The following is a 7,309-nucleotide window of genomic DNA, read 5'->3' as shown; positions in this document are numbered from 1 at the left end:
AAAAAAAAAGTTACCGAAGAAAGACAAGTAAATTAATTTACTACGTCAATGTCCGTCAAACTCGATGAAAAAATATCAAAGCTCAACTCTTTCTTTTTTTAATTACGCGATGTGAAAAAATTAAGATTCCTTTTAAATTTACAAAAGCAAACCGGTAAAAATGTCAGATTATTTTTATCACTTTTTTATTGACCTCTGTCTTCGATTGCAACACAATATTCTCAACGTACCGTAACTTGTGAGCCTTGAAAAAATCCATTTTATGACACATATAGTCTCAAGTATCAAATGGTAATCTTTGTGCGCCTTTAAACGATACGCTCCAGGCAATCGTCACTCGATACACGATCAACATCAATGATCGAAATGCGACAAGCAAGATCAAAGAAATATGTTTATTCGGTGTCACGCGTGACTTGAGTGTTGAGTGACCGGCAACGAAAGAGAAGAGAAGAGAGAGTTCATGCCTTATCATACAGACCCGTTCCACGTGCTTCAGTTTTATTGCGATCCTTGAGAGAGATCCGATCTCGAAAGGATGGCACTTTCGAGAGCTCGTAAAAAGGTTTTTTACTTTTTTACTCGTATAAATTACGAGAATTGACGAGGATATTGCATTTGTTCACAAAAGCATATAAAAAAACTCCTCTCAAATGTATTTTTTGCATAAATTAATCTTTATATAAAGATACTTACCATAAAAAAAAAATTTACTATAGTAAAATTTACTTTAGTAAAATTTACTATAATATATATAGGTATACAAATGTGTGCACATATACTAAAAAAAAAGATTTGCCAGAGTAGCCAGAAAGTAGTGCATGGTCAGTGGCAAAAAAATATTTGCTAACTCAACAATTTTTCTTGCCGGGCATGTAATAGCAAAACTTTTTTTTCCGTGTGTGGGGTTGTTACATTCCCGCAGTTTTATATCGGTAGATCTCTGAACTTTTTAATATCTGATTTTTATATCGGATGAATTCTTATTATATAAATTATTATACGAAGTTATTATTATATTAAGAAAGTTTCTTATTAGAAAGCTAATTATATTTAATAATAAGTTCTCTGTAATTAGAGAGTTTATTATTAAAACTATTTTATATAATGTGCAATTATTAAAATATTTATTTCGTGATTACAATTTTTTAGGATGAAAGACCCTGATCAATCTCAGTGTCTTTATTACTGTCAATCAAAATTTAAACAACTGTTTGAATATGAAAATTGCATATGTTTGATTTTTATTTATAATCACTATAACAATAATTATATTTGTTGAAAGTGTTATTGAAATTTGTTCTAATAACATATGTAGTTTTCATATTTAAAAAAATCGTTTAAATTTTGATTGACAGTAATAGGAACATTATCAATAATAAATGGATTTTTTATTCTACGAAAAATTAAAATTTCGAGTTTTTTCCGATTTTTACCGAATACTCATGCATAGAATTATATTCTCGCTTTTACGAAATACGAAACAAGTACATCTAGTTGATCATTATAGTTTCATTACTTAAATTACAAGCCTTATAGGAAAAAAAAAAAACGATAATCGCGATAGCGTAAAAGCAAACTGTAAAACCATCCGGTGGACGCTGTAGACCACGAATTCTCAGGAGGAGTTTGTTTGCCTTGTAGCAAACGAGCCGACGAAAGAGGAGCAGAGCGGCCATCTTGTCTCTGTCTTCGTACTTCCTCTCTCGCAACGCGCGTCTCGTGTTGGTTACAGAACCACTCCACTTTCCTCCCGGCCGAACTGTGCCATCCGTCCGTTTTCTTGGCTTTAATTAGAGCGACGGATAATGTGTACACATTAGCAATAAAGATCGGGGGATCCAAAAATCCTCTTCAAAAGATCTCTAAATCTATTTGTTAAGAGAAGAAGAAAACAAAAACAAAAATAGCAACAAAATATTCGTGTGATCGGATGCACTTTCTTATTTAAAAAAAAATAAAAGATACGGATTACTGTAAAAATCCGTACACTGAGTCTCGTGTCTTAAGGGTTGAGAGTCAAGTGGCTTCGGGTCCTCGTGGTGATAGCTTCCTCCCGACTTATCCGAGTCGAGAGAAAAACCCTCGTGGATATATAATAGGCACTGCCTGTGTTTACCGTTTTACACTACTTTCGGACCCTCCCGTGACATATTCTGCGACAGTTTCAAGTGGCTCTCCTTCTCCTTGAGGAGAAAAAACTCAATTAGTCTCCGCCATAAGAACCGGAGCAAAGTGGCGAAGATGCGTGGCGCATATCTCGCGGGGGTGGCAATTAAATATTTGTACACAGAACTCATCAGAGTGCTGACCCGCTCGATGCGGGAAGCTCGCATGCGGCGCTTTTCGCTGCTTCGTTCATTTACATATTCCTCGAAACGCAAGTCGTCAGCAATCGTCGGACCGACTTTATTGCGAGAGTCACGGTCGCTTTACTTGAGATAAAAGCGCTTTCCAAAAAAAAAAAAAAAGCGGGAGAGATCCTGTTCTCAAAGAAAAACCACTCTCGGTCGCACGTGCGCAGGAAAACCGCAGACCGGAACCAGAGAGAGAGATCACGGTCGGTCGTTTTCCGCGTTTTTTTACGGCAAAAGCGTCTTTCAGTTGCGTCTACGTTGTCTGAGAGACCGACTTTTTACTGCTCTTAAAAACGCACACGTTCTTTGTTTTCCCGTCTCGCTGAATTTGCAAGCATAAGACTCTCGTCTGGCAAAGTTCGGCGCCCAGAAAATTCCAGTCGCGTGATGTGCCACCGTTCTGATCACATGTTGACCTATCCCTCATTTTTCTTCAGAAACTCAGCAGAATATAAATGCTTTTTTCTATTCTCCACTTGTGTATATTACAAAATATTTCATTTGTATTTACTCTAAAAATAGTCATTATTTATTTTACTATTTAAAATAATATTTTTGTGTAATTTACGACGTAATGCAAATAAATAAATATATACAGTCGTCATGAGAGAGCGCAAACAAATTCAACATACGGTAGCGGTGTCCCCCATTGACGAGCATGCCGAATTTTGACAGGCGTGCGGTAAAACGAAACCGTCAACAGGTGCATTTGTGAATAAGCTAAATGTATGTATACCTCTAACTCTCACGAAAAGCCGACACGCGGGGGTATCGGATGCGCGCTAAAATACAAGGAGAGGGTTCTCTCTCGTAAGGCGGCGCGCAGCAAGACTCCACGATCGACGGAGACGGTATAAAATTACGGTATCGTGTAAACAGAGAATCTCGTCGGCGCGTCTGATGGCGGCCTGGGTGGCCGTCGGTCCCGGGCGCGCGCTTCACGTGTTCCCGGCAAGCGCCGAGACGAAGGCTGTGCGCGAGTCTCCGAAGCCTTCAGAACGTAGTTTTCTCGGCGACAATAGCTCCGACAAACGATCGGCCAAAATACGGTCGTATTTATAGTGCTCTCGTTACGATGCTTTTCTCGACGTTTTCGCGCCGGACTAAAGTCCGGGGCGCTAAATTTCTGCGCGCGATCGCAAAATCAATGACAATTCCGCCGTCTCGCTCGCGAAACTCGCGAAATTCACGTGTGTACGTAGCTTCGGCGCGTTCTTCTAGGATAGTTGCGTGTTTGATTAAAATTTGCCCCACACACACACACAGGACGTTTTCGAAAAAGATCTTAGATTCTCAAGTTCACAAATTTGTTTTGTGTAAAAACAAATTTTTTAGACTTCGCGCAAATTTATAAGCACAGCAAAAATCTTTTTTAATTGCTTAAGAATTATCTTATCTCTCGCGGAAAATTCTTCCCAATCCTCTAACACTGCTCTTCTATCGCACGCGCGCGGTGAAAGTCGTCACGCGGTATATATTGTTAGAACGCCGCGCGATTTTTTTTACATCGCAACCCCGTGATTTTCGGCAGAAAATCTGCGTATGAGAAGAAGAAGAACCCTGTGCTTTCCGAAATAACCAGCATGGCCGGATAAACGTGTCTTATTTTGAGAGCCAGCCTGTCTCTCCCTCTCTCTCTCTCTCTCTCTCTTTCTCTCTCTCGTTCCGATCTTGGTGTTCCACCATCTCGAGCCGCGATCTTACGCAAAAGAAACACTATCCAGACACCGAGGACGGGCCGCAGAAATCGGAAGGAATTACGGCATTCGAGGGAAACGGAACAGACGGCGACGTGAAAATTTACGGCCGCCATAGATCGATTCGCTTTTTATTCGCGCTCTCTCGTAATGACACACACACATACATATTTTTTCCAAAGAGAATCGTTGCGAGACATTGAATTCAATAAAATTTTTCAGCAAACAAATTGTTAAATTAACATTTCAAACTTCTCTATTTGTTCAATAAATAATCTGTTTCCAGTTTTTCACATTTGATTATTATTTTCAACAAAAAAAAAACGCGTTTCTAATTGATTTACGAGAGTTTGTTAATATTTTACAATTGTCGTCTACAAAAACGAGATGAAATATGTAATTTATTTGGAAATCAAAAAAGAATTGCTACCAAATATTTTCGTACCTCGAATGAGAGAAAAAATCTGTGGTTTGTTAGCAATGTAATAATTCGTCGACCGTGTGTTTGTTATTTTTTTTTTTTTTTGTTTTTTTTTTTTCACGAAGTGATTTATGGAATTAGACCGCGTCGCGCGATGCCCCTAACGTCGAGATTTTTCACTATTCGTGGCTGCTGCACACCCCCCGTAGAGCTCGGCTGTTTACGCAACGTGCGTATCCCACTTAATCCCAATGTTTTACTGTTTAGATCTCGACTACCGTAGGGGGTAGTTGTTCACGACGCGACGTCTCTCTGACGTTTCGTCTCGTTCGCTTTTTTCTTCTCTCTTTTCTTTTCACATCGACGCCAAAAACGCGTCCGTCTCCCTCCTCCGCGGATGCACTCGAGTACTCGCGATGCAAACGATACGCTTCCACACGAAAGACAAGCTATTTGATAAAAAAAAAAAAAAAAACAATCGCGAGAACAAAATTATATCTACGGCGTGACGCAATAGAGCGTATGTCAATTAGTCAACGGTTTTTCCATGAACTTTGTTATCGCGATAAAAACTGTCAACCTGAACACCGTTCAACCGCTTTTACGTAACACGATCGTGTGTGCGGTGATTAATTTACGCGCGGCGAATTCAATCGGCAAGCGATAAAAGACGAAACTCCGAATGAAATCGTACGCGAGTACAAGTGCGTGATAAAAAATCGAAATTATTGGGAGCGCTTTCCTCCTCCGTGCGCGATAATAATCTAAATGAGAAAAGCTTTTGGAGGCGCGCGTTACAGCTGCGGCCATCTTGCCGCCCCCGAGACTTAACGGCCTCGTTAAACATTAACGACCGTTTGTTGGAAGGCTTGGAAGCTACCGGAATAGAAACGGAGTTGGAATACAACAACGCGCGCGCGGCTTTGCCTCGCGAATCATTTACATACGTTGGATATTCGCGCGCGATTTTCGTTTTTCCGGGTTCTCGAATATCCATCTTTCCCCGTGTGTTCCTCAAACGCGGAGGGGGCGCACAACAAGGTTTTACGACAAAAGCAGCTCGAAATATGTGACTCAACGCTAATAAAACGGTACAATTACGGTTGTTATAATTCAAATTCTCGAATGGAGATCGGATTCGATGGATTGTTTATCAATTCGCGCGTCTCGCGCAAAATTAATTGCAACGGTTGGATTTCCGCACGTTGCGCGCGTCGCACCACCTTCCGGGAACCGGCGTTCGCGCCGATGAGCCGGAAGATATAAATCTCAACTCTTTCTCTCGCGCCAACAAACGCGCGCGCGCGCGCGCGGGGTCACCGCAAGCCGGATATCTCAAGACAGATGTTCCCGCGCGAGACGCGCATTGGTTCTAAGCAACACACGGACAATTCTTTTCCCGTCTCACGCGTATATAGTGTTTACAGGACAGAGTATCGTTACGAGCTATCGGACGTGAACCATCTGTCTGAGACGTCCAGCGAGAAGAGAGCGAGAGGTTTGAAAAAAAAAAAAAAAAAGTATCTCTCCTTGTTTTCTCCATCGCAATCACATTTGCTCGGCGCTTCTTTGTGATTGCGATCGTTCTTATCTTCTTTTAAATTAAATATTGATAAAGAAAAGAGCGGAAAAAAGATAATACACAGAAAGGGTAAAATAATTAAACGGATACGTAAAATAACAAGAGAAGGATAATTTTTGTTTTTTTGTTTTTTTCCTATATTCGTTATTTGTTTCGTCTGAAGTTTCAGGAGTTAGTTCGCGTAATTTCGGTAAAAAGTGATTTAAATGTTTGCGTGGAGAAGTAACAAATAAATATACATTTTCCATCCCTCTTCTTTTATTTTTCTATTCAGAATGCGCTGATGTTTTCTACTTTATCACGCATAGGTACAGTCGATATGCGGGCGAGATCCTGCGGTCGTACAAGAGGAAACCTACTTTGAGCTGCGGTCAGTAAAACAGATTTGCTCTCTTTCAGTCGGTAATGCAGACTTCTGCAGTTGCAATTTTATCTGATATTATCGGCAAGATTTTTAGCAGCTTATTAAGCGTATCGCGCGAGGTCTCTAAAGAAATCAATTTTACTTCTGATAATTAAGGAAGAAAACATTATTAGACTACGTATATGTCACTTTTCAAAATATTTAGATTTTCTTATATTTGTATGTTTGTTATAGAAATTTAGAGATTCTTTCGAACATACATTTTATCTTTTTATTCACAGTTTGATTAAATTTTGATTTATATCGCTCTGCGTATTTTTAATTTCAATATTAGAGAATTTCTAGAGCAGAGTTTTTTTGTTCTGTTGTTCATTGAATTGTTCCATTATACGCTATCTATTAATCGTTTTGAACGGCGTTATTTATTGAAATTTGCGCGTAATCGAGTGTGTTTTCACCTTCTCGATAAGTTCTCTTTAAGATTCCTCCGTGTAAGTATTTAGTTCTTTAGTCCGGCAGCCATCTTGTGTTCTAGGAGTCTCGAATCTATTGATTCTCGTTTTTCTTTGTTTATCTTCTCTACTTTACGATTCGGTGCAACGTTTTCGGTGCTATCTCTGACTTCTGTAAGAAAAGTAAAAACAAAAACTTCTCCCAATGGTTTTAAAGATCCATTAAGAAGCGTCGCATCGGGAGCGCGCGCGCGATACACGGTCGTACCCTACCTTCAGTTTGAATCCTTAAACGCTTTAATGCCAGACTAAATAAAAACACCGTGCATCGGAGCTCCCTGTCCCGACAACGACCTGCTCTTGCCGACAGATTTCGTATATTTTCTGAATCAATATTGAATCTTCCGCGTGACCTTGGTATAACAGGTAGCACGTT

Source organism: Pseudomyrmex gracilis, unplaced genomic scaffold (assembly GCF_002006095.1).
Source record: "Pseudomyrmex gracilis isolate BER0280 unplaced genomic scaffold, ASM200609v1 scaffold_36, whole genome shotgun sequence".
Taxonomy (NCBI): Eukaryota; Metazoa; Arthropoda; class Insecta; order Hymenoptera; family Formicidae; genus Pseudomyrmex; species Pseudomyrmex gracilis.
The sequence above is the reverse complement of the archived record's forward strand: the minus strand, read 5'-3'. Positions refer to the sequence as shown.